The sequence below is a fragment of the Glossina fuscipes genome, unplaced genomic scaffold (assembly GCF_014805625.2).
Source record: "Glossina fuscipes isolate IAEA_lab_2018 unplaced genomic scaffold, Yale_Gfus_2 90, whole genome shotgun sequence".
Classification (NCBI taxonomy): domain Eukaryota; kingdom Metazoa; phylum Arthropoda; class Insecta; order Diptera; family Glossinidae; genus Glossina; species Glossina fuscipes.
In genome coordinates this window covers 2,059,712-2,085,193 of record NW_023998444.1, presented here as the reverse complement: position 1 = coordinate 2,085,193, position 25,482 = coordinate 2,059,712, and the positions used below count along the sequence as shown (strand labels likewise).

Sequence of the window (25,482 nt, the reverse complement as noted above, 5' to 3'; positions counted from 1 at the left end):
ACCTCTCCCTATAACGGGGGTTCATATAACACATATTCGTATAATACGGCGAAGAAATGTGGTCATGTTCCTATAATGAGGGCAGGTATGATAGGGTAAAAGATTGATATGTGTTGTGATTTTATTACATATTAGATCCATGAACTAATGCAGCTTTTAGCTGGTAAGGCTGCTTCTCAATTTTCGGGTAAAATACTATTTTTAGAGAAGAACGTCGTCTCAGTTATTTGTTATCATGCAACTTCTTAAGCCTGACTACTGAAAAGTAGTTGTGTTAATCTGATCATTGACGTGAACGTAAATAGTGACTTATCAGTAACAAATAACAGTAGCCACTTACTCGAACATATCCAGATTGGAGAAATGATAAAAACTCATTATTAAAAAAGAGTGTATGTTGAGTGTGAACAACTTGAATGTTTGTATAAGTGATTTGTACAACGCTCTATAGGAGCGTCCAGTGTGATTTGAATTTCTTAACCCATTAGGAAACGCAGACAGGAGGAGAACATATAATATACTCTTTGTCTGAAAGATTTCTAATCTTTTTCTTTCGGTATTTTTGAGTTTATTGATAAAGTAAAGTAAGTATTCTTGAATCCGCCTTCTTGTGTTTTAACTGATTTCTTTGAAGAAAAAGAAAAAACTTACAATAAATGTAAAGCAAAAAAAAAAATATTTGAATCTATTCTACGCTATATCAAGGACATAAGATAATAAACAGTATACCTAGAAGAAAAGAATGTTCTCTCTATCTATTTGTGTACGTTTTCACACACAGCCTAAAGCTGTCGATTAAACTAAAGTGATGTGCTATGGTAATGAATATTAAAAACCTCATTAAATTTATAATTAAGATGTAAGGATAGCACTGAATATATATGAGGTTTACGATATTACAAATGTTCTCACATGGTTTACGCAAATAAGCTTAAGGGAGCAAAGAATATTCGGAAAAATTTGTATGAGTGTACTTAAGATTTCCTCAATAATTTCCTCAAAAGTTTAAGGGGATACATAAACAAAATTGCTAAAGTAATTAATTTGCTTAACCTTAGTAATTTTCCATCTTATACATCTCCGCGGGTCAAAAAGGAAAGAAAATTAACTGTGAAGCAAGCATATTAATCATTATGGCTGGCATTTAGGAAAAGTTAAACAAAAACGTGGCTAAATGATTGACTTTCTTTAGGTTTGCCTTACCTATGATTAATGACACTGGTACAGAATTTTGCTCGATAGTCGCTCTGGCAATGCAGGCAAATATTATGAGTGTAATTGAAAGCTTTTTGTTATTCGATTAAGGTAAATATGGGTGGGCAAGTTATGAGGACCAAAATCATCCCACATTTTGGTATTTGTTAAGTATTTTAGAATCACTTTACGTAATAATAGTCCGTAACGTGAGGTATACTATGCTTATCATAAATTTTTCAATTTTGCTAACTGCTTTCGCACAATAGGATGGAAGGCTATAGAAGACGTGAGTGTAAAGGATCAAGTCGCTATATAGGATAGACTATTCTGTTATTTACGAATTCTTCTTAGTTTTTAAACGATTCTTGGATGATGTTTGGATCACTTCATAGCGTGATCTTTTCAAATAGAGATCTTTTCCATTCTGGATTCCAACATTAATGTCAATTCTTATCATTTTCCATTCTTTAGACAGGAAACTTATTAAGTCTCCTTTCGTATACTCTTTGCTAAGAGTATAAACCGAGCCAAGTATGTCACACATATGTATAGGGGGAGGCTAAGAGCAAGCGAAATCAACTCTGTATTAAAAAGTGGTGCCAATGCGCAGGCAGGCTAGAGGACACCTATTATATTGTGCCTTATGAGGACACGTATATATTGTTGTTGTGCGTGCATAGAAGTAGAAACCATGGGCGTTTCCCAGACGTAATGCAAGATTCTCATTAAGCAAATAAAAGTCATGTTAAAATGTTGTACAAAATGGTTGAACGATCGCTGTCGAGGGTAATTCTATTAAATATAAAATGTAAAGGACGCGTGGAGGCACGCTCGAAAGCGCTTACGTTATTCTGAGCGCAAAACTCTTTTCTTTTTTTAAATAATAATTTTGAACTTTGTCATAGGGACTTGCTTCTTGTGATAGATCTATGGTAAATGATTTTTTTGAATTATGCCGTCATAATTAGATTTTCCTCTTGAATCGATATTTGCAAACTGGATAGATGCAATTTATTACCCGCTGAGTTTAAGTAATTGGAATTCTGATGATAGCTCATTGACGAAGCATGTATTTTCATGTGTTATATTAAAACTGTGTTACAAAGTGCTTATGTGCCGGTATGTAATTTGATAATGATTTCAACTTCAGATATTTGTATTGTTTAGCAGTTGAAAACACAATAACAACAACGCCCGGGCAACACCTGTAATTGCAATGTACAAGTCAACGCTTAGTTGAGTTAATGGCAAATGCTGTTGTCAATGCTGTGCAGTTAAAATGTAACTTAAAGTTGTGTTTGTGATGCAATAACAATAACAACAACAACAACGACAGTAACAATCTCAGCCAAGCCCTGCCAACAAAACAACAACAAACTGCAATCATACAATCATTAATCAATTTCTAAACTATCAACGCACCTATGTACACCCATCCAGACGCATATACACCGGTAACACAGGTTACGGAAACCGACTATATATATATATATATATACATGTCGTTAAGTTTTAGAAAAGAGAAACTTTTGACTTTCAGTTACATTTGCCAGGCAGCAGTAAATTAAAGGAAATTCAATAAGGAACTCAACTTGCTTTTGAAAGGAGTACGTGTCAACAATACATAAGACAGACACATCTCGTAAGTTTGTAAATTTTAAATTTCATTATTTAAGGAAAATATGTTAGAATGAATTTTTTTTTTTTTTTTTTTTTTTGCAATTTTTATATAGAAAGCCCTTTAACATCTTTTTAACTAAAAATTCCAATCAAAATATGTTTTTATTAATTTATTTATGCTGCTCTTACATACACAAACATATACAGAGAATGTATTGAAATTGATTAAATATTGGACAAGTTTTTAATGCTATATATGCAGAATGTTTTGGTTTTATTGCGTACGTTATAATCAAAGAGCATCAAAATCATTGGAACTTCAAACCACAAAACTCATTAACCGCAATCTGCTACTAAGCATAAAATTTTCAAATACATTTGCACAAACTTATGGTCATCAATGTAGACAAGTTCCATGGCCATATGCCAAAGGACCACAATTCATTATTATTATAAAACTACAAGTAATGGTACAACGAAACCTGATATCACTATTTGCTATGTTTTATGTTTGCCATATTTACTACTGCTACTACTACTGCTACTACTACTATTACTACTACTACTAGTACTATTGCTGTTAGTATTATTACTACTATTACCAGTCAAGTTACGAACTGACAGTTGCGAGTCAGTTACAAAGAACTCGTTTATTCATCTTCATCAGAATTTGCAATGTTTATTGTCTGCAAATCCTTAATGAGAAATACACATCGGCACAAACGCACACATACATGCTTTTGCACACATATTTTTAATATACCATTGGCAGTGACCACAAAAGCAATAAGAATTGCAATAGAAACCTCAAATTTTAATAAATATTTTGTAAATTTGTAAATTTTACTTTTTCTTCTCGTCTGTCTATCGCTTCTCAATTTTAAATACCTTTCATAACCAAATGTGTTTAACTATTGCAATTTGCTTAACATATTTGCACATTTTATTTAAGATATTCTTCTCAATACATTTTTCTTATACATTTTTGTTCTATCCGGTTCGCATTCAAACGTCCAAGACATTGGTTGTGTATGCAAATAATTTTTAATCAAAATCTTTCTGCGGTAAATAATCCGGAATAAATTATAAACAATATCACATTTTTGTTTATATGACCAAAAGAGTTCCGGCTTTATGATGATTAATCATAATTTCCAATTAATTAAGTTTAAATTAAGTTTACATTCTTTCATAATTTGGAACGGCTTTCTAAAAATCACTTAAGATTTTTTTTTAAATTCTAAGAATATTATAGGCTATGCATATTAAGTACACATATTACGTCAGTGAATCTTTTTACGTTAGGTACACCTTTCACGATAGGTAAACTTTTCAGGCTGAGTTTCACCTTTCGCGATAGTTACCCCTTCCACCCTAGGTGCACTTTTCACTTTAGATTTCGGGCCAGGTGAGCCTTTTATGCTATATACATCTCTTAGGCTTTCATATTAGGAACAACTTTCACGTTAGGTGCACCTTGCACGTTACGTACTCCTTTCACTCTAGGTACGCCTTTCATCTATTCCTTCTCGGGCTCAAGTTTTCCAACAAATATCGTTGGAAAATACACTGTCCTAGGTGAATTTCTTACAGTACGTCGCTTGAAAAAGCCATGCGCACATTAACACTATTGCTTATCATACCAAACTGCTTGTTTTAAGCATGATTTATGACAATAGGTGCAAATCTAACGTCAACATCCTCAAACCGGTCTACCATCAAGCCCTTATAGCAAGTTGTTATGCTTTCCGGGCGACGCCCACAAATAATATTATAATTGAAACTGGCGTCCCGGCTTTAAAAAATAGACTTTATCAGTTAAAAGCTAAAATAGTCCCCAAGCTTCTTAATTCAAAGAAATCTATTCTCGGTAAAGATGTGAAAAAGATTATTATTGCAGAGAAAATTCGAAAGTCACTATCTGTAATTGACTATTGTTTTTACATCACAAAGTACTTGAACATTCCCTTAAAAGTTTTTCGCTATTTTGGTGTAAAACCTTCATGGAATTTGAAAGACTGCTCTTTTGACATTTCGCATTTTCGCTGTCTATGCACAAGTAAAAATTAGGTCTTCAGGATTCTAATAGCTGAAAAAAGCCAAGTACTGGAGAGTAACCGTTGGAATCTTTTATAGACAGACGACTCAAAATCTTCTGGTCTGCCAATTGCGTGTGCCGTAGTAGATGTTTCAGGACAGGTTCTTCTCAATCACATATCGCGAAAGTACTTCAACTTTCACAACCCAAGCCAGAGCTATCCTTCACGCTGCGAACCTTTCCCATAAAAACAAATTCAAAACTGTCACTGTTACTGACAGTTTGTCTGCGTTAATAGCTACACGGAATCCTTCGACTTCGAGACGGAGCACAATCAATAAATTCAGGAATATTATTACAAAACTTGGCGAAAAAATTAAACTGTTATGGGTACATAGTCATCATATCGGTTTATTGGGAAATGAGAAGGCTGATCGAGAGGCGAAGTATGCTGCTTCTGGACCTCAAATTGTAGATGATGTCACGGAAAAGTTGGATCTTCAAAGATACATTGGAAGAAAAGTGAAAGAGAAAATTACAGACGGAAATCTACAATACCATCATCAGCACTACTCTTCTAATAACCCTCAATTAACTCCACCTTTATATCCAACAAATGTTGAGAGAATCAAGATACAAAGATTTTCGAGAGTTCGCCTTTGTCATACAATTGCAACTCACCAATGGATCTTGAAGCAGTCTTCCTCCCCAATGTGCAATTGTGGACAAATTCTCACTATAAAACACATTCTCTGTGACTGCCGTAACTTTACCTTGGCTAGAAGCTTTGCATTTGAAACGATTAACCCTATGGACATTCTATAATCAGCTACAAGACAAAATATCAATACAATTATATTACATTATCAAAATTACTAGGCTCAATATCTAATGGAATTTTATAAATTAGAGCCGATAGCCTGTGTTACTACTGCTTAATGTTTTTTTCTTTACTCTAAGAATTTATTTCATTAGTCTAAAATTATAATAATAATAATAATAATAATTTAATGGATGTAAACTTTCTAATGCCAAAGTATATAAAGATTCTTCCAGCAGCACAATTTTTGGTTGATATCATAATTTTTACTGTTTTACTGCTCAAAAAAAGAATGTATTTTGGTAAATAGAGATTCCCGTAAAAACCCAATTACTGCTCTTTGAGTGACGTAGCTTTAATGACTTCTACTGCTTATCTCAATAAAAAATATTTCATTACTTGAATGATAAGTACTTAAGTTCATGTACTTTTACGTTTTACGTTTTACTTTTTACGTAAATAATGTGCTCGCACAAGCATCGTGCAGCTTGACATGCGTATGATTTTAATGAGATGTGATATTTAATACTAATCATCAGCTTAAATCGTAAATTCGCAGAAAGCATGTATGGATTAAAGTTCGTTTTCGTGTTGATATAAAAAAAGTCGAAATGAAAACTTTCAAGCACAAAAGAGAAATAAGCAGACGCTATGCACTTTAACGCAAACATTTTGCGAAGCATGTTCGTCAGCGAAATGCATTAAATAGTATAGATTGTATGCAATCTATTCTAATAAGACTTGATGGCTTTGAGGTTACATAACCGTGAATAAATAAATAAATTTTACGTTTGTTTAGATTTCTATTAATTGCATTTACGCCAGACGTATGATTAGAGGCATTTCTATGCTATATTTTAATAAAGATTTGATAAATGATTGTATCAGGTTTTAAATCAGCTGCTAGTGTGATTCATGGGTTATGAATATTTGCCTTTCTTTGGAAGTGAGTACAAACCAGATAAAACAGCACATTTTCTGCTTTCTCCACGTACGGACGTAGGCAATGTGGGCAGATAGCAAGCATTTTATTTTGGCCAAACATTCGACTTGCTTTATTAAATAGGCCTTCCATCCCACTTTCTTTTTGTTTTTCTCATACGAGCAATCGTTTATAGGCTGGCTATTATATGAGTATAGCGTTGATGGATAGAGGGAATTGGGTACTGAGATTTTTTTGTCTAGGCTGAGTGTTGCTTAGTGGTCACGAGCCTAATCGGTAAGTTTTAAATCTCTGCCAGCTGAGGACTCGTAAGGGCGGTAAAGTTTACTTTGGTCGTGGCTACAGTGACTATTCAGTCGTTAAGGGCGTAACACTTACCGATCCACTAGGCTGTGGCCGCCACCTCTTTCTTCAACTCTCCTTCTATAAAGCATCTCCTAATTCAATAGTCATTTTAAAAGAAAAATTATTTTTTGGGAACTAACGAATCTATATAAGTAGTGGTTATAATTGATTGATATTTATTTTATTTTTTTTTTTTTTTGAAATTTTACTTAAGCTCGTTTAATAAATAATCTAGCTTAACCTATATATGTCTATAAATAATGGCACGTACGTCGAGTTACTTACAGAAAGCAAAATCGCCATTTCTAATTACAACAACAAAATAAATTACATGTCCATTAAGTGTATTTCATTCTATAGGCTGACCACAACCACGTTCTGCGTCAGATTGTCAGATACTCAGATACTGCTACTATAAGTAGACACAAAGCCATTACGGTACAATGCACAGAAAACGAGAATAAAGTAAAGTAACTGAATTACGCGAGAAACATTAGTTAGATATACAGCAAAGAAAACAAAAAAAAAAAAAAAGGAGAAAAAGAAAAAAAAAAAAAACTAATAAAAGGCACTACCTTTAGTGGTCTTCCTAATTAGCTGTCATTACGTTGCCTAGTTCACTAGCATTAACCACAGATTAAAGTGGAAACTGCGTTGCTAAAGTAATTTGTTTTGACAAACTTTATGCAAAGGATTACTATATTTAAAAAAAACCAAAATTAAAAGCTGTAAAAATAAGTGTAGCAGTTATTAAGGCAAAGTTCTCTATAAAATCCTATTATTAAATATGTCGTTAACAAAACAGTTATAAAGTCAGACGAATAACTAATTAGTTGTTAGTAAACAAAATGAATTAACAAGATAGCCTGAAATTATGCAACCATGAAAATAGTATAAATTTCAATAGAAACTATTATAACAATTTTTTATTATCAATTTTTATACAATATATAAGGACTTGACACACATCCATCTTTCATGATACCGACCTACATAGAATCAATTTTGATTTGTTTGCCTCTTTTTCTTTTCCTGGTGATCAGCTCAAAGGTCGCAAATTTTCGAAATATTTTAATGAAACTTGGTACACTGAAGTGACTTAATCGAAGCACGAACACTTTGTAAAATAGTTCGGAACGGACCAACTTTTCGACCACTTCCCATAAAACGCCTTTGTCTGAAAAATCTAATGAGTAGTTGTAGCATGGTGTAAGCTATTTAGAGTCGGGCAGTGGCATCGCTTGTTTTTTATACCCTAAACAACTTGTGGTTCGTACGTAACACGCTGAAGGACTAAAGATAGACTAACCTTTTATTATAGCGCTATTGAAAATGTTTCGGATCGGAACACTCTTTCGATCACTGCCCCTTTAACACCCTATTCTGTAAAGTCGTTATATGGAAAAAAATTGCAAAGCACTTTGAAATATTCGCGGGCATGCTTAGAGATAGTCTCTCGATCCGATCTTAATGTGCTACTTTTGAACTCGTCCGTAAACGATTTTAAAAGATCGAAAAGGTCGTAAAACAAATTTCTTTAGAATTTCATGTAATAATTACTTGATTTCTTACTTTGTAGGCAAGGCATAATCTCGTTGTATGCTTACATGCCTGTACTAAAAGTCTCCTTTTATCCATTTCCATTATGTCTTCTGAGGCGATTGTAGCTAGGTAGATACCTGCGGATCGGATCTAGTTCATTAATATGCAGAAGACCAGCAATTAAGAGTTGAGTTATTACAAAACATAGATTTGCCGCAAAAGGAGAAGCGCTATGAGGTCGCCTTAACATAAGAACCTTCACCGTCTAGAGCGTAGTACATTGTCGCCACCGCATCACTCTAAGCCCTTTCTCAATGCATTTTGATATTCTTCAATTTGTTCGTTATTATTCTTGACAAAGGCCATCAGCTATCATGGCTATAAAAAGTAAAAGCCACTCGCACTCATAGCCCTCAAAGTCTTTAATTTCACCGGTACGATAGTAATATGATAATATCTAATGGAAAAGCAATTTGTCCGTATAAAAGACAAAGGAAGAAGGGAGTTAAAAATACCTTCGGGATTTAGCCGTCACGACTGAAGCGCTTAAAACCCTTCTTACTACGATTGATAATATTTTGTTTAGTTTGTTCCACCATACGTTGTTCATGCCATGCAAAAGCCTGATATGATAAGGTAAGCAGCAGGGAGGAGCCTATACCCTGAAAATGTACAAAATACTAAAAAAAAAATTTCTTCCTCTACTTTGATTTTTTAAAACATCTTGGAACTTGATTCTCTTGGTAGCATGTTTTCAAAAAACGGTTGCAATTGTGGGCACCGATGTCCACACAAACCAAACTCCAGGAAGCCTCCTTTTCACCAAACAGATTGCACCCATTGATGGCTTCCAAAGCAGATTTTTTCATAACTTTTTTTCACCTTTTGCGGTATCAATAAAACCTACACCAAACATTTACTTATACAAAAGACAACAAATTTGAACTTTTGCGGTACAAATAAAACCTACACCAAACATTTATTAGAAAAACACACATCCGCCTGGGTGGCCGAGTAGGCAAGAGTCTCGACTAAAAATTCAATGGCCGTGGGTTCGAATCTCAAGTGCGGTAGAGTTTTTAATAAAAAAGGCCGATAGCCTTAGATGCTAGTGCTTTTAAGAGTTTAGTCTTAGAATTTATTTCTCTGGCGAAATTAATAATAATAATAATAATAATAATAGAAAAACACACAGCTAATTTAAAAAAAAGTGAGCACCGAGCTAAATGACTACACATATAGAAGCGAAACAAATATATATTGGCGTATAACAGTCGTATTACGCCCCTTATGAGCATGCATATGCTTGGAACGCATTCTGGGTAATCCAAGGAATGGAATGGATCCTGTTCCTACGTCCTAGGGCAGCTAGGAACGCAAATAAATCGCCTCAAAAATGGTCATTTTCAAATTTTTGCTACAATGTAAGCAACATTTAATAAATGTTAATTAAAAAAATGTTTCCTCCATTTTACAAAAATAAAAAAAAAAGTTCTGAAAAAAGTTTTACAAAAACAAAAAAAAATTTTCAATAAAAAGATGAAGAACAGGGAAGAAGAAGAATAGAAGAAAGACGGAGAAAAGACGAAAGGATGGTAAGAGAAAAGGGGGGGCGAGAGTGATAAGGAAAATAAAGGGGAGAGGGAACATAAAATTGATAATTTTTTCTTTTCAATATATTTTAATTATTGTAAGTTGAAGGCAAACAAAGGCTTACAAAGTATACTGCACCTAAACGGTAACGGTAAGCCTTGAGATCAACAAGCAACTTTCGATCTTCGGCCAGGTCGGGCTACTCAGGCAAAATGATACATGTTTGTAGAGTAGAAAAATGCTATGGGAGTTATAAGGTAAAAAGGAGTTTATCAAATAGATGACCTTTGAGATTTTACATAAAAATTTTCAATCTTTTCTTTGCGGTCTAGTAAAGAAGATATCTCGGAATTTGATTTAAACTGAACACCAGGCTTTTCCGATTTAAATATCATAGCTTTGTATTTATTAAATTTATTATGGCTTTGATTAAAAAAAACTTTTAAAACATTTTTTACTATTTTTCGCAAATATTAAAAATGACGTTAATTCAATTCACTCAAACAATGAGTTCGTTTCTATTGAAATTCTTATTGAATCAGCATCGATATTAGCATTCATTTTCGCTTCTATATTTTATTTATTCTTTCATTTCTCATTCATTCCTCATTCACTGGTCTAGTTAAGCAGTCGCAGTTGTATATACTCGCGACGGCGTTTGTTCAATTTGCGAGCCTTGGGATCTTGATTATTTTGCTTTTTAAAGAAAAAGAAAAATAAACGAAATATGATATTCTTGTTATTGCCATTATTTCTAAGCTCAATTCAATTCGCCATTACTTTGCATTTCCCGTTTCTTTTCTTTCTCTTTTTTTTTTATTAGCGCAAAGAAAAAAATTATTTTTAAGTTTTTCTTTAACGTAAGAGCGATGGCAAATACACTCTAAAAAGTATGTCAACGTGATCAGATTGTACAAGGACGGCTTCACATCAGGAAAATTAGCTATCTCGAAAGCTATTGGCCGAAGGAAAGCCTGAAAAAATGTCTCGAAAATACTTCTTATCTAAAATGCTTAGATTATCTATTGAAATTAATTAACTTTCCGGGATAATGTATTTAAGTCAGGAATAAATAATTTAGTGCGACATGGCCCCCTATTAAATATCCTACACCACTTCTCTTAATACAGCTAATCGTATAAGGACTTTTCACAATGAAATGCTATGTGGGAGGCGGTCGAAAAAATAGTCTGATCCGAACTATTTTTAATAGCGTTCGTCTTTGAACAAAAATACACCAGTGCTCGAGCATTGCGACATCTAGGTTCAATACAGTAATACAAAAGAGGACGGACAGACTGACGAACATATAGATAAACAAGCTTAGGTCGGTTCAGGAAGTGATTCCGAGTCGATCGGTATAATGATAGTTGGGCCTGTTTCAAGCTTTTTAGGGTGCTACATACAATCACATAAATTTAATGTGCTGTCGTATCTCACGTGGTGTTGTTTATAGAAATTCACGCTACTTACACACACTCGTATCCTTGAGCTCACTCTTAAGTTTCTTCCCATTCATGGTATAAATGTAATATTCATAACGTTATCATTCATACAAGATGTACCATTCATCTGATATCTGACATTATTCATAGTACAAATAAATCATTCACACCGTTCGTAACATTTAGATCATTCATATCTTTGATTTCGTTTACGGCACAAATATGATACCATACATATCAAAAAACTCAAATCATTCCGATTCTTCGTCCATTCCCAAATCCATTTCATTCCCACTAATTGATTTTGCAAGAAAAAAAAAAAAACCCAAGCGCACATTCGCGGCACGCAATGCAGCTGCTGGCCGAGGAAAAGCAGGAAAGCGGATTAACGGATTCAAAATGAAGCCACGAGCTTACGTAATAGTGATATACTTGTAGAAAAATATATATAAATACACTAGTTGCGGAAGGCAAAGTAAGTCGAAAAAGAATATTTGAAATGAGAAGTCGAGACTATTGCCAAAATAGATTGTAAATAATCCTATTTTTAAGGAAATTGATTACAAATAAAATAACCGTGAAGTGAAAGCGTATTTCTCTTAAAAAGAAAAACCAAGATCTAACGACACGAACCATATCCAGAAAACAATCTCGTAAAAATATCATTTGTATCATAGACCATCGCTTACACCATTCATATCATTCGCGTCTTCCGCATCTCAAGTAATACGCATATTCTTCGCAACGCTGATATCGTTCATGTTGTTTACCATCATTAAGATCATTTTTCTCTCTAATACCATTCATAGTATAAATACATCACTCGTATCATAGTGGCCGTTCATATCGCACGGATCATTCATATCTTTCATAACACGCTCACAGTATATATACATTACTCATAGCATTCCCAACGTTCATATCGTTTAGATGATTCATATCTTGATGATTACTATCTAAAACGTATTCACAATAAAATTATGATATTCATATCATTCGTATCTTTCGTATTATTTATATCGTTTATATAATCCACATCATTGTATGACGCCATTCGCGTCACACCTATCAATCGTATCATTCATGCAATTCATATTCTTCGATTATTGAATTTGAGACGTAAGTAATGCTGTTTTTCATTGTTCGAGCTCAATAATTTTAAACCATCTATTGTTTCTTCAAATAGCAATACATAACTTGAACTAGATATTGAAGATTAAGTTATGACTGGCGGACAATCAAGATGCTTATTATGTTTGCCTTAAAGGATACATTACGTACATCGATTTTCTTGGTTAAGCTAATGAAAGAATTGTCAAAGATGAATGAATTTTTAAAGGGAGGAAAAAGGAGTTTTATGATATATATCTTGTTTTTTTTGGCGTTTAGAGACTATTTTAAGATCAATTTCAAGAAAATTTCTAAAAGTTTTAAAATTAAATTAAAAATTAAATTAATTTCATCCGTCTTCTCGATATTTGTAAACTTTCCACCATCTTTTTAATGGGAGAGGAGGGGGCAATCATTTCATTTCACATTAATTTTTTAGTTTGACTTCCTTATGCCAAATAAAATTTTGTATAAAGCAAGTAAAAACACTATAGTGTTTATATATTTATTTAAACTTTTCAATAAGTCGTTATAAAGAAAGGGTCCGATCCGAACCATTTTCAGTAGCGTATGCCTACTGTCCGAAAGACCCCGGTGTACCCGAATCCATCAAAATATCTCCATAATTACGACTTGTAAGTTCAACACAAAGACATCGGACGGCCACACAGACAGGAAAACTTAAGTCGGTATAATAAAAGAAAAAGTTATATATCAAGTCCTTCTGAGTGCTGCATACATTAGCTTAGCAAACTTAATATACCCTTGCAATATCATAAGTTATGCTGAAAATAACAAGCGCAAGAGGAAAATTGATTAAGACTAAGCCGTTCGATGGTCACCATACGTTTTAAAACTCACTAAAATACTTGCATAGGTAATACTTAGGAATACATCGCCAGGAAAGGAATATTGGCCATGTTGCTCCATTAGGGATAGAGTAAGTTTGCTTTCTTGGGATTTTTTAAAGATCGTCAACCTTTCTGTATCAAATTAGGAAAACCTTATACAAACATATCTTCCCCTCAAAAGATGTGCTAGACATATTCCTTTTGCCTTTTTGTTCGGCATATAATATACACGCTAATCATGAAACGCTGAAAATTGCATTTTCGACACTCATTACTTTTGTTGCTTGATTTGACGAAATCTGCTGCCGAAGCCAATTAAACACTTTTAGAAACTTATATGATAATGATGCCGCCCCATTATATCCCAATTGTCGATTTTGATTTCAACTCTTTAAAAATGATGATTATGATGTCAATGACAGACTAAACCAAACCAAAGGACCAAAAACCACGAATTGGAAGACATATTAAATGGAAACCCAGCTGAATGTTTTAAAGAATTTGCGAAAAGCTTAGCACTTTTTGAGTGAAGGCGTCTTTAGACGTCTACACGCCATTGAAGAGATTCCAAAAGAGAGATTACCGGGGTTTCATTGCTTGCCCTGCAAGAAAAGAGGAGTTCTTGGTGAAGTGTTATGTGAGGCGATGAAAAGTGGATTTACTACGGCAATTCCAAGCGCAGGAGAACCATTCATATTGATGTCGAAACGAAACATTCATGGGCACAAATTCTTGCTGGGACCAGCGAAGTGCAGAGTATTACGAGCTGTTAAATCCAAATGAAACTGTTACTGGAGAAATCTCCGGACGTCAACCGAACCAATTGAAAGAGGTATTGTTGCAAAAAAGACAGCAATAGCGACTAAAAGATGCAAAATCATCCTCTTGGATGACAACGCACAATCACACGTTGCAAAAGTTGTCAAGGATACACTGTTGCATTTCGAAGTTCTGTCACATGCAGCATAATCACCTGACATGGCGCCTTCTGCTTACCACTTGTTCAGATCGACGCAGCATAGCTTGGCTGACGAAGTGCGAAAATGGGTCAATAATTGGATCGCAGTCAAACCAATATCCTTCTTCTAACGCGGTATCGCCATGTTGCCAGAAAGATAGGAAAAAGTTGCAAAAAATTATGGAAAATATTATATATATATATATATGTATATATATATATATATATTGCACCGATTTTTCACTGTGAAAAAACTATCAAAATTAACGCAAGCACTTAAGACATTTCAATTGGTGCGATCCTAAGAGATGGGAATTACTAGTGGTGACGGACAGACAGACAGGCGGATTGAATCAACTCGAAATTGTGGAGTGAATTCATGAACAGAAATTTATTGCAACTGTATCTTTCTTTGCCTGAATATAAAAATTGATTGAAATTGATTGCAAATTTTTAAGCCCTTTTTATGCTGCTAACAAAATAGATTCAAGCAATTTATTTTGATTGTTTTTATAAACCTTTCAAATTAATTTTAAAAATATTTTTTATTAAATCCACAAAAAAAATGTCTGCTAAAGACAAAGTCGAAAATGGAAACTGTTGTACTTGAAATATACCTTTAGATGCAAATGACGGTAAAAATAATAATAAAAATGAGAAAATCCCTTAATATGGGAAAATATTTGTAAAAAATCAATAACATTTCGTATAGGAAAAAAAAAAAAAAAAAAAACTAAAAATTGGGACACAACTAGATATACTTGTAACCATAGCATCAATTGTTTTACCAGCAATCAATGTAAGTACTTTACCAAAAAGGAAACAAAAACCAAAAAAAAAAAAAAAGAAGAAAAACTGAAAAATGAAAGAGTGATGCGAGAGAAATCATAACAACACAGTTCCGATATTGATGTCAGTAGTAATGCATAACACACATACCTTTAAACATGAAAAGAAAATAACGTTACTTTTATCATACAACACAACGTTATATATATATATATATATATATATAGGATATTGTTATCTAACCTCAAATAACAAACTAACAAAAGAGGAGACATAGAGCGAGACAAAATGATAAAGAGATGAAAGAAACGTATTTTAGAATTTTAACCAAACAATCGAAGAATAACAACAGATTCACATCTACACTATGTGTTTATTTGTATAAACGTTGTACGTGTGTGAGTGCGTTTATGCATGCGTATATGTGTTGTAAGTAAGCGTATGTAAAAGGATGCAAGATAATACAAGGTTATAAATGGACACATACCTGTTATGATTAGTACGACACGTATGACACATTTTTTCAAATTAAAAATCAAATTGAAAACGAAAGACAAACCACAAAAGCAACAAAAAACAAACAAAAAACAAAAGGATAAAACATATCAAAGAGTGTGAAATGTGTATATCAAAAACAATGCCACACATATGTACAATTGATGATCGTATATCTATCTATCTATACACATCTATGGATTTATGCAGATACCGTTGTAATCTTTTAATTGGATATTTCCATAAAGAATTTTTGCTCTCGAGCATCTCCCACTGAAAGCATAATAAAAAATTATTTTCTTCATACATAGTAACGTTTTGACAACCACTCCACCTTTACGTCCTGTTGTTATTGTAACGGAGAAAGAGAAATCTTTAATTTAAAAAATGTTAGTTAGGAATGTAAGCAACAATATCATGCTATGTAAGTGTAATTTAATCTTGAAAAGTTTTACAACAGCCAGTGCCCCTAATGCAAAACTGTTCTATTTTAATCGCTCGGCTCAGCTCAGATGAAGGGAAAAGTATACAAATTTTCAATGCAAGTAAAGGAAGCCTATCTCCTTAGGACAATTTGCACAACTGGGAATTTATATTTAAATATAAATAGCAAAGATACGAACCAAAAATTTTTAAGAGATTTTTTATTAAACAAAGTCCGGGAAGCATATAGTTATAAATGGCTGCGATCGGTCACTAGTCAGAAAAGCTTCCGCGATCGTGGTTTTTATCATAATTTATATGACCTTCTATTTAATTTGGTATACTGGACTAAAATAAAACAATAAAAGTCTCAGATACCAATTCGGTGGTAAGACAAAACTTGTAAGTCACAAAAAGCGCAAAGAAAGATCCTTGTGACTGACTGTCTTATGCCTTGTAAGGTCTCAGTAAAAGTACGCAAACTACGACTGCAGGCATTGCTCTTAACAAATCAACAAAGCAAGAGCAAATGCTACGAAGACTACAGAATAAAGGCAGGCGTTGTGTACTGCGACAAATCATCTAAATTATTTCTTCATCTTTTATTTTACCTGAAATAGTATTCCACACCACCTTACGACTCTTCACAAAGCGCCTTTTCAAACAAAAGTAACGCGCGAATTTGTCGAAAGAGTGATGCGATCTGAACCGTTTTTAAGAACATTTACCCTTGAAGCAAAACGCGGCCAGTGTTCTAAACTTTATTCTTATATCACAGATGGACGGACAGATTCACATTCCGATTGGTACTATACGAGGTGGATCTATCCCAAGTGTTTCTGGATGTTGCGTACATTTGCACAAACTTAATATACACAATTGTTGTATATTTCATCTGCATGCAGGTCAATAAATCATACTGAACTTTTCGTGAACGATTGTTAAAGGAATTGCGTAAAATTAAAGTTTTGGATCACACTAAGATCGCTCATCACCATTATATTCAAATATATATCTTTTCTATTGGCTGCTTGAGCCGTGTAAGTAATAGTTCTTCTTTCAACCTACCGCGTTGTGGTCTATTTCTTTCTTTCATCGCTTCAAACCTTTACAATTCCTTCACGGCAATAAATTATTCTCTCTCCACACTTAAAAACCGTATTTAATAGTCTATAAGAACAGTCTTGTATCTACAGACTCATCTCAAATTCAAAGTTTATAGTAATTGTTAGTTACAGTCATTTCGATAACGCACCGAATTCACTATCTAAGCTGATCGCTTAATCCATTTGGAAAGCTATACACACAGAGGATTTATCATCACCCTTGATGTTCGTGAGAAAATTGGAAGCTATAACTGTAATTTCAGCAAGTACCCGCGTAGAAAGCGTAGCTTAATCCATTCCCCACTCCATGCTGATTAAGGGCCTGTCATACCTTATGTGTTCTTCAACGAGTACTTCTGTAAACGTTTCACAAACTTAATCTATTCCCTGTGACATGACTAAAAAGAACACAAAAACCACTTCGTTACTGTTAAAACAGTAGTAATCGATGCATCACCAACGAGCTTTTCTGGCCTTTCAACCCACCAAACACAATACCTTACCATAATTGCATGCATCAGGCTATACTACTGTGAATCAATAACTTCCGGAACTTAATGAGAAAAAACTTTTCCTTCTCGGCAGAATTCAAGTGTGTTCCCTTCTGTACGCAAATCTTCTTCTCCGAATAGGCCCCAGGTTCGGCAATGACCGCATCGTATAGCCAAAAATTTTTGTCTTGAAAATATTCTCTTGGGATTTGCAAACAGATAACGATGATTGGGGTCTAAAGAATGAAGGGGCTGGGATGAGCGCAGAATACGGCGATTTCGGCAGTTCTCCGAATTGTTGGCCTTGTTCTTCCACAGCGATTAGACGCGATATCCATTTGCAAGGTTTGTTCAAATTTTCGTCCAAAATGTGAATACATGACTTTATGAAGTCAACTGTCTCTAGTAACTTTATTTTTTGGTTAACGATTTGTTGGGTGTAACCAATGCTTGTTGGCTTCAACTGTGCGTTCAGCACTATCGATGGCCATAGGACCTCATTTGAAATCACCAGATTTTCGACATATGCTTATCTTTATCAGAGAAGAACGGAAATAACACCTTCAAGGTCAATCTTTGTTTTGAATGACACTTTTTCTTCAACAAAAAGCAAAGTGTGATCAGTACACACAAGTCAGATGCTTTCGTTGTTAAGACCCCGTAACTGATCAATAGTGAACGATTTACAGATGTCCGATTAAAGGTTGACTTTCTAAAAAGAGTATAAATTTTTTGTCATTTTTTGTGTTATATATTAGTCCTGGGAATTATTGATCTATGTATTATACACTCAATCGTAGCACACGCATTCATGTCCGTATACATGCAATCGCGGTTTCAATTTCACTCTGTTGTCTCTGTGCATAAGTTGATAGGTAATCCTTTCAGTACGTACGCAATCAATTTGGTTTCAATTTTCGGCATTAGTTTCATCTTTGTGCTTCTGGCAATAAAAAAAATCCTATTCTCTGCTTCTGTATATGCTTTGTGTTCTATTGAAGCAAATTCTTTAAATATTCGATCTAAATAAAGTTTTTTGTTTGAATTTTTTGTGCTCTTAAATTATTCGAATCCGTCACGGAATGGCGAGGCGCATATTCATTTAGTGAAAACGTTTGCAATACCCAGAAGAAAGGTACACAAATCCCACAAAGTATATACTTTCCTGATTAGCATTAAATTTTGTGTCGATTTAAACATGTCCATCCGTATGTCTATGTGGAAACATACCCCTGGCCGCAAAAAGGTAGCTATCGCCTTCAAATTTGACTAAAGTATTGAAAGTTTTTGGGTTTGGGTATTGCAAATGATCCAAATCGGCCGAAGAATATGCCTAAAGTACCACGTAACCTGAGAACATCCCAGCTTTCCAAGAGAAATAACGAATTGTTTTCTTGGTCACTCCTCATGAACTATTGCAGATAAATCTACAAAAATTTCAACTCCTGTTCTATGGGCGATGCTATAACATCGGTACAAAAATGGGAAAAATGTTGACCAAACTTATCCAACGTCATGGTGTACAAAAATTTATTTTATTTTATTCAAGACATAAGGCGTAGAAGCAAACCCTTTAAAGGTCCTATAATGTATATGCTATGCGTCTACTTTCTTCGTATGTTTGATCAACATCTTCGCCTTTGTAAAGAAATGGACATCACATAAAAATATGCAAAAGAATTTGAAAATGACCAGAAATTGTCAAAGGACACGTCGACAACGTCCAAGCGGCTAAGTAATAAACGAATGCCTTTGATTTCCTTGCTCTTTGCTCAGTATTCATAAGCTATAATGGTCAGACGATATAGATTTTAACGTTTATTTTAAGAAACGGGAAAGAGTCACCCTAGCCCACCCAATATTATAGAGTTGTGAACTATATCAAAATATAGTGAAAGGATTTTTCTTTTTTTTTTAATATTTTTTAGGATAATGATGATGGGTATAACAGATTCGGTTACAATCGAAAAAGAATGTCTCACAGTTTTTTTTTTTTTTTTTTTTTTAATAAATGAACTTTGCTGTTTTTTAATTGTACACATATATGTTCCAATTACCGTTATTTGCTGCACCACTTTTGATTTACAATCAAGTATATTATAATCCATTTCCTTCAAATGTGTGTAATATTTAGAAGAAGAAGATACTTCAGAAAGACCACTCGTTAATTTAGAATGGCTCTCTGAATTGACTGTCCATCGGCGCGTCTCATGTTTGCTTATGTGTTCATGTGTTCAAACCACGAATCTTAACATTTTAGACATTTTGACGAATTTTTTTCGTCCGACATGTTTTGGACAAATTACAAGCGTTACCTCGCTACATTTTCTCTTAAAAAAGTTGTTATGTAAAAGAAAAAAAAGAAATACAATTTTGAAAATATTTCGATACAAAATCGCTGAAGAATTTATATCGCGCAGGCCAATTAGTGAATCCCCTCCCATGGAACTGATCGTGCAAACAGAAGACTCTTCTTATATGATAACAAGGTCTAATTTTCAATGTTTATATGATGAAAAGTAATCTCCGATAGTAATTTCACCTAAGCATTAATTGTAACAAATGTGGACCTCGAAGGTGTTCATCTCTCGAGAAATAAGTCTTTATAGAGCAAGAATGTTTTATATTTGTCATGTTATATGGAAAATAGATGAAAAATAATAAGAGCTTGGGCAACGTCAATTATTGTTGGCTTCAGATCAGGACAGTTTACGTTCCGCGTTTCGTTTTCTATAAAAATTCCCATGATAAGCATGTCCTTACTTGGAACAAATGCATTCTTTTTAGATGGTTTATCATAAAAATGAAGAAAAAATTATTTTAGGCAGAGTGATGTAAGGTATTTAGTGATCGACCTTAGTTAACTATAAAGTTTTTGCTTTTTGTTCTCTTTTTTATTGTACCGACAATAGAATGTTGGGGTAAGAGGTACTATAAATCGCTTTCACTTCACCCGGAAATAGGCTCCACACAGAGTGTACAGTGACGTAATTACCTCCGAAATTCCGTTCCTATCGCCTTTAAAGCCACAACAGTGATGGTTATAATAAATAGCTTTTGCCAAATTCAGACAAATACATTAGATATCTCTCAGAGCTTACAATTCTATGTCGATTTGATTCTGTCCGTCCGTGAGTCTGTTGTGGGAACACACCGTTACTAGATCGACAAACACAAATAAAGAAATTAGAACGGTGTCTAAGTCTAATGTAGAGTTTCATTGTTTGTCTGTCTGTCCGTCCGTTGCTTTTTGCTTCGTTCATCTTCAAAACTTGTTCGATTAGATTAGTTTTCTTTTTGTCATTGTTTGTTTACCTGAGCGATTTTCATGATTACATAATTCGAAATCGAACAACTAGCTGCGTTACGTCACCGTCACTGTTCAATCCACTGCCGATTATTTCAATTCTAAGTCGCGTTTAAACAAACTGCCATCATAATCTAATCAAAAGTAAATATGTATTAGAGTAAATATGTAGAAACGACTTTAAAGACGAGATACATTTATTTTCGAACAAAAAAAAAAAGAAAAAAGGGAAAAGCTTCGTGCCGGATATATAAAAACTTTTATTTTTAAATAAAACGTCTTTATTGACGTCGCTGCATGATTTATTACGGTTTTTGTAAATTATTTATAAAAATCATGCTTATCGCAGGCGTAACAGACCGTGCAAAGCATTAAGAAGCCATATTCATTTATTTATTTTGGCTTTTAATAAAAGTTTAAATTTTTGAACCAAAATAATATATCAGAAAAAATTGTATAAGCGAAAAATATATTGGAGAACACAATGTAAATATGAATTTATGACTGCGTTACTTTGCCGTTGTGTAAATGTGTGAGTTGCACAAAAAAAAAGGAGGAAAAGAAAAAAAAAGGAAACGAACACACAGCCAACTATTATTCTGTTATATACTTTCTACGATCTTTTTGTTACTTGTCATCGATTTTTTTCATTTTGTTTTTTTTTTCATAATCTGGCGAGTTTTTTTCCATTTATATTCTGTGTTTAAGATTCCATGACTGTTCAGTTTAAAAATGGCTTTTTACGCCCATTATCCAACGACAACTTGGTATATTAATTATATCATCCGGGTTGTAACAAATAAAAATATAAGAATTCTGAAGAAGCGATTAAATTGAAGGTCATTGAACATTTTTTGTGACCTGGGGGAGGGACCGACAGATTTGTTTCCCATTGCTACACGGCTGGCTTCTAATAGCTCTTAAGCGATAAATAAACTTAAGGTAAATTTTAAATATGTCTTGGAAAAAAAAACCCCAGACAAAAACCCAATGCTGAGTCAAGGCTCACCCTACACGCTATAGTCTTTTATATAACTGTTTGCAAAAAAAAAACAGTATATGGAGAATGGTCGAAGAAGGGGCTTCATCCGAACCATTTTCAATATCGTTCTCGTCCTTGAATCGAAACACGTCAGTGTGGTAGATTTCATCGAAGCATCTTCAAAAATTGCGCCCCGCAGGTTGAACCCAAATAAAAACAAAGCGGACAGACGGACAGGCTGGCTTAGAGAGTGAATCTGAATCGATTACTATACTAAGTAGAGAAGGTAGACTTATCTCAAGTCCTTCTGTATTTTGCATACGTACTTTTTCACCAGAAGGGAAGTTTGTATAGAAATTCAAACCAGAGTAGTTAGCGGAGAGTTTTCTGTATGTTCGCCTAAGCTTATGGCTATAAAAGATCAACGCCAAGATGAAAACATTTTCCTTGCTGGGCCTCTTCTATTGCTTTAGTTGATGTTTCTAATTTTTTTCTTTTCCTTAGTCCTTGCAGTGGGTATATTAGACGTGTTAAATTCTTGCAATATATAAAGGTATGGATCTCAAGCCTTGTAAACGGTATACAATTCTGATCAGCGATCGGCTTACATTTGTTGGTAAACCTGCTTCCTTGGAAGGAAAGATAAATTTAGACATATCCGTTGGTTTGTATTTTTGAAATGGGGAATGGATTTACGTATGTCCCTTAGGCTGCTTTTTTGAAGCGCTAGATTGACTTAAATATGCTTATCAATCTGCCTTTTTACAATGAAGGATCGACGTAAATATGTTACTTAATCTTGCCTTTTTGAGGGGAAGGAGCGACTTACATATATCTAAAGCGACAATTCGCATTAGGTGTAACCGTTAATCTGCCCGTTTCGAAACTGCAGATCGACTTGAATGTGTTATGCGATATCATGGAATGCGATATCATTGAAAACTGCGATAGACTTACATATGCTCGTCAGCCTGCGTCCTTGAAACGAGGTAAAGCGTTATCAACCTATCTGTCAAACACAAGGAAGGATCGGCGAAACTTGACTTCTATTGAGGATCGATATGAATATGGTGTTCGAATTTACTATTCGGATTGAAGAATCGAAAAGCGCAACCAACGTATGTATATCCGTCAGGCTGCTTCTTTGAATCAAGGAAACCAATCTATTTGTCAAGCACAAGGAAGGATCGACATAAACAAATTCCCTGAATCTTGCATAATCGAAATGAAAATTTGATTAGAATATGTCCCTTTGAAATGAACGTTCCACATCCGTGCATCTGTAATAGTAGAGATTGACTTACATGTGACTGTCCGTCTGCCCTTCGATGTGACTGTCAAGCTGCGTCTTGCATGGGAAAGATTAACCTGAGTAGAATTGTCGATTGCTATTTTCGGCATTGAAGCATCGATATAAAGACGGCTCTCGGTTCAAGCTATTTGATATGAAGAATCGTCTTGAGCGGTCTGCCATATTGTTTTAAATCTGCCCGTCGATCTACTTGTTTGGAATCAAGAAACCAAACGAAACATCCACTCAACGAATCTAGTTGTTAAAAGGAATGCGTGATGGGCATCTTAAGATTCGGTTTGAGCCAAATGTAATTTTCTTTCTTCTTCTTGAATATTATTATTTTTATTTTTATTATAATTATTATTATTGTTATCATTATAATGTAAATAATGTTTACGTTGTCGAAGGCCGTGTCCCTCGTACCCGCACTGAGAAATGAATCGTTTGTTAGTTGTGCAACTACGCATAAATCAGCCAGTTTCGTATGCTTATGCTAATGTTGGGGCCACGTGAAATGGGAAAAAAAGAATGATGCCTTCTTCTAGCTCGGGGCTATTGTTTGTCATTAACAAGGCCAACGTCAACTAAGCGCACCACGCCGCTACTACCATCATCATCATCATCATCATCATCCTCCCACATCTCTCGCATGTAATGAAAACTAAACAAAAACGGTCATGCAAAACAAAATCCATTCATATACCAACGAACAAGAGTTTAAAGTTTTTAATGTTGACCTAAAAAAACAAGGGGAGAAAAAAAAAACAAATGAAAAGAAAAGCAAGAGAAAGCCAACCGTAAACAAACAAATGCTATAGGAAATGAAAGCAGTTAATAGTTTTGAAAGCATTCAACTTTTACCATAAAAATATTTTCTTAAAAAAAAAACAAAAAAAATATTAAAAATGTTTTCTTTTTCTCATTAATTATGTTAAAGTTTAAGATCAAGAAAATGTATATAATGTGCTCATTATTTTATAGCAAAAAAAAAAAAAAAAAAAAAAAGACAAACGGAAAAATATATCTAATTAAAAGTTTATAGGAAAGAGCAAGAAATAAAATTCGCATAAAGACAAACAAACAAATTTTGCTTAATAATCTCTTTTACATTGCAATTCAATTTATTATAATAAAGATTATGGCTATGAATGAATGTTTTGCTCAAATGAGCAGAACAAGGCAGTGATGCTGCTGCTGCTGCTGCTGCTGCTGATGATGATGATGATGATGATGAGGATGATGGAGATGGAGATGAAGAGCGGGTACCAAAAGATTCGAAACCAGGCTGTTTGTACGTTAGCAAAAACCTTATCGTGTTTCATTTGTTTGGTTTTGTTTAAAGCCAATAGCATCATTACGTTTATAGCTTATATTGTATGTAGATATTAAACGAGATTTGCTACGCTTTTCTTCTTTTTTTTTTTTCTTGCTTCTCTCTTTGCATATATACATAGTGGGTATTTGCACATGCGGTTGTTGTTACTGGCCTTGTACTACATTTCATTTTTACTTACATACATGTATGTATGCATGCAATTGCGTGTGTGTGTGTGTGTTTTTGTGTTTTAGTAAGCATTCGAATGGCAGTAAGCACGTGACTCTTTTTGCTTTGTACTTTCAATGAGAGAAAAGAAAATGCTTTTAATAATAGTTCACGTGCACTAATGAGATGTGCTATAGGATTTAAATGCATTAAATGAATGCATTTTGGTTTTTTTTTTGCTTCCTCTTTTTTGCTTTTTAAATTTTATTAAGAAGTCTTAAACGTAAGCAATCATTTAGGCGAGATGTCTTTTATACGCCTGTACAACAGTGATGGTCACAAAAAGAAGTTGTTACACCTGTCTCTAGGGTGGCTGGTTAGGAGAAATTTCTCTTATACGTGTGCTTAGGTGTGTGGATTGGAGAGATTGCCTTTTACATGTGGACTTCACCGATATCACACAACAAAGTTGGTAGACTTGTCTCTACGGTGAGTGGTTAGGGGGATGCCTCATACACGTGTAAGTCAATGAAGGTCACAAAAAGAAGTTGGTAGACCTATTTCTAGGATGAGTGGTTAGCAAAGATGTCTTTTATAAGTGTTTCTCACTGATGGTCACAAAAAGAAATTGTTAGACATGTCTCTAGGGT

The 25,482-nt window shown here is 34.1% G+C and overlaps 1 protein-coding gene across 7 annotated transcripts in view; it reads right to left on the bottom strand.

Annotated features, from left to right (window-relative positions):
- Positions 1-25,482, bottom strand: part of LOC119638529 (uncharacterized protein DDB_G0271670-like) — an 88,697-nt gene that overhangs the window by 33,263 nt on the left and 29,952 nt on the right. For 2 of the 7 annotated variants that reach the window (XM_038035373.1, XM_038035380.1), the window contains exon 1: positions 23,360-23,917. The exons of the other annotated variants lie outside the window; for them this stretch is intronic. The gene's annotated coding sequence lies outside the window, so the exon portion shown is untranslated. Of the gene's footprint in view, positions 1-23,359; positions 23,918-25,482 lie in introns of those variants that run through there. 7 annotated transcript variants of the gene reach the window in all.